At 40.2% G+C, this 3601-nt stretch overlaps 1 protein-coding gene across 1 annotated transcript in view; it reads left to right on the top strand.

Moving 5' to 3' along the window:
* Positions 1 to 3601, top strand: part of LOC106883236 (protein MON2 homolog) — a 690047-nt gene that overhangs the window by 31987 nt on the left and 654459 nt on the right. The gene's annotated exons all lie outside the window — the stretch shown is intronic.

Raw genomic sequence — 3601 nt, forward strand, 5'->3', positions numbered from 1 at the left:
ACCGGGCGTTGTGAGTGTTTATTGAGTGAAAACACCTAAAGCTCCACGAGGCTCCGGTGGCGAACCCTGCTGTACTCTTCCACCACAACTTTCTCTCACTCTTACTTCCTGTTTCTGTTGTGCCTGTAATTCAAAGGGTCAGTCTTGTCACACTGTGTCACGCTGAATATCCCCGAGAACTACGTTAAGGGTACACGTGTCTGTGGAGTGCTCAGTCACTTGCACGTTAATTTCACAAGCAGGCTGTTCCGTTGATCGGATCAACTGGAACCCTCGACGTCATAAACGACGGAGTGCCATCAATACACACACTGTTTTTAGACCTTTCTAGACTGAGGTGTTACTGTAAGTGGGGCATGGTTTAGTAAAATTCACATAAAGGGTACAGACATAACCATGGGCATAACTAGGGTAAATGGCACCCGGGGTAGGTATCAGAATTGCACCCTCCACCACCACCACCAACCAAAATGTGGAAACTCACATAAAAAAAAAATGAATAACTGGTTTTAAAAGTTGCACCCCTGTCAAAGTAGCACCCAGGGCATCTACCCTGCTTACCTCACCCTAGCTATGACCCTGAGCATACCTCAGCTAAGGCTGGTAATTGGTTTCAAGACTTGGAAAATGATGTAACACCAGAAAAATCATTAAAAAAATTAATTAGCTTATATCTCTGAGTGGTTGGCGTTAGGAAGGGCATCCAGCTGTAGAAACTCTGCCAAATTAGATTGGAGCCTGGTGTTGCCATCCGGTTTCACCAGTCCTCAATCAAATCGTCCAACCCATGCTAGCATGGAAAGCGGACGTTAAACGATGATGATGATGATGATGATGATGATGATGATGATATTAGCATGGAAAAATGCACATAAAAAATGAACATCGATGCTTAACGAGAGTGAAGTACTTAATTGTTTCATTAATACATGCAGTAATTGTATTATGTCCATCTCATCATTTTTTCCAAACCAAAGTGTATCTTGGACTACATGATTGAATGTGTTCTGTTTTTTTTTTTCTTATGTCAAGATGATATGAATAATTTGAGGGATTTAGTTACTATTTCCAGTAGGTCAAGTGATCACACAGAAGCTCTTGATTTTGGCAGAGAGATGTTTTATTGGCAATACATCAATCATTGATCAGTTGATCGCTATCTTACAATGCTGCTATATTTTTACCAAGTGACCACCTTCCCCTCCTCTGCTGACTCCCCAGATCAATAAATTAACAATGGTCTGGTGTAAATAATCAAAGGCTGGCTTGTTTAATTGGTACCTCCCATGCTGTTTGCTTTCCTAATCAGAGCTATTCACTACCACGTATGTTTTGTGTGTATCTGTATATGATGTAATTATATATAGCTATATATATATATATATATATACATATGTGTGCGTGCATGTATAAATTTAAGTTTCTCTCTCTATATCTATATCTATATCTCTATACATATATATATATATATATATATATATATACACATACATGTATATTTATTTATGTATGTATGTATGTCTATACCATTTAGTAACTTGTATCAACTCAAGATAGAAACATTAATAGGAAAAACAATAAACCATTGAAAAGTAAGCAAAACAAAGAAGGAAACCCTTCTGTGATATTTGTTCTGCCTGCATTGCCTAGATACTTCCTTGACTCTCTCACTACTGTAAAAGCAGTGAACCAATAAGCGGCCTGTTTGAAACTTGCAACCAAGGATGTGGAAGCAGTACGCCATTGCGGACATAGCAACGGCACTGTTTCAGATACATACCAGGAATATCTTGATAGAAACGGCAGCCAAATCTTCCTTAAATCGCATCCTTCTATCTTGAAGTAGGAAGGACATGACACATTGGACGAATTATCGTGGATTATCATTGTTGTTTTCATGAACCCTAGGACTACTAAGGCTGGAGCTTAAGCTGGTCTTTATGGTGTGTAAGTGATTGGATCACAACACTCACCCCACTGGATAGGATTCCAGTCCATCGCAGAGTTAACTTTCTGGTTATTGGTGGAACTCATTTGTATCAGCTGAGTGGACTGGAGCAATGTGAAATGAAATGTCTTGCTCAAGAACACAATGTACTGCCCGGCCTGGGTATTGAAACTACAATCATACAATCCTGAGTTGAACACCCTAACCACACTTTAATCACGAGTTCACGTACCTTCCCTGTTTGAAATAATACAAAAATATGGGATGGTCATGGGCGGAATTCTTTTGTTTATGTCTCCACTCAATCTGGGTTGACCGAGGGCTAAACAACAACTGAATCAATATATACTGTTTTATTCTGCTGAGGTCGACTTTGCTTTTCATCTTTTCAGCATTGATAAATTAAGTACCAGTTGCATACTGAGGTCGATCTAATCGACTGCCTCCCCCTCCCCCAAAATTTTGGGCCTTGTGCTGAGACAAGAAAAGAATATATACTGTTTTACATTGACCTTCATTAAACATTTCTTACTTTATTCGTTATTAACGTGTTGAGTTGTCATAGGTTTAATGACAGATTGTGTTTGTGGAAACGAACATTTTGTGTAACGAAGTTGGAATGGCGTTTGTTAAAAAGTTTAATCAAGGCATGGCTGTGTGGTAAGAAATTTGCTTCCCAACTACATGGTTTTGGGTTCAGTCCCACTGTGTGGCACCTTGGGCAAGTGTCTTCTACTATAGCCTTGTGAGTGGCTTTGATAGATGGAAATTGAAAGAAGCCCATCGTATGTGTGTGCGTGTGTGTGTGTATTTGTGTGTCAATGTTTGTCTCTCTACTATCAATTAACAACCGACGCTGGTGTTTTTACGTCCCCGTAACATCGTGGTTCAGGGGAAGTGACAGAAAGTAATAGCAATGTGAAAAAGGAAGGGGTGATAGATGAATACGGAAGGAAGGGGTGAAAAAATAATCAGCCTTTCAACTCTGTGTGTGTATGTGTGTGTATGTGTGTGTGTGTATGTGTGTGCGTGAACAAGGGAAGTATGTGAATGTTTGTGTGTGTGTTTAATATGGAGCTTATTTTGTACCTTATTTATATATAAAATACTACAATTAACCATCATTATTCGTGGCATGTGGCCACTTAGTAATAATAATAATAACAAGAGCACTCAAAGAGCGTAAAACCTCCGTCAAGGCAACACTAATGTCCTCTCAACGATTAGCCAGAGATGATTTTAAAAATGAGAATATCTGAGGTAAACTCAACTGCTCTCACAAACAAGAATACTAAAAATGAACCCGACTGCTCTCAAAAATTAAGTAAAAAAACAGGAAAAATAATCCAGAATCTTTGTTTGGTGCCAACGTCAGCGAAATTTAAACCCAGGGCGATGCCAGTGGCTCCTGACTGGCTCCTATGCCAGTGGCATGTAAAAAGCACCATCTGGATGTGGTCGGTGCCAGTGCTGCCTGACTGGATCCTGTGCCAGTGGCACGTAAAAAGCATCCACTACACTCAGAGTGGTTGGCGTTAGGAAGGGCATCCAGTTGTAGAAATCTTGCCTGATGTGATTGGAGCCTGGTGCAATGGATTGGAGCCTGGTGCAATGGATTGGAGCCTGGTGCAATGGATTGGAGCCTGGTGCAAT

Source organism: Octopus bimaculoides, chromosome 11 (genome assembly GCF_001194135.2).
Source record: "Octopus bimaculoides isolate UCB-OBI-ISO-001 chromosome 11, ASM119413v2, whole genome shotgun sequence".
Lineage (NCBI taxonomy): Eukaryota > Metazoa > Mollusca > Cephalopoda > Octopoda > Octopodidae > Octopus > Octopus bimaculoides.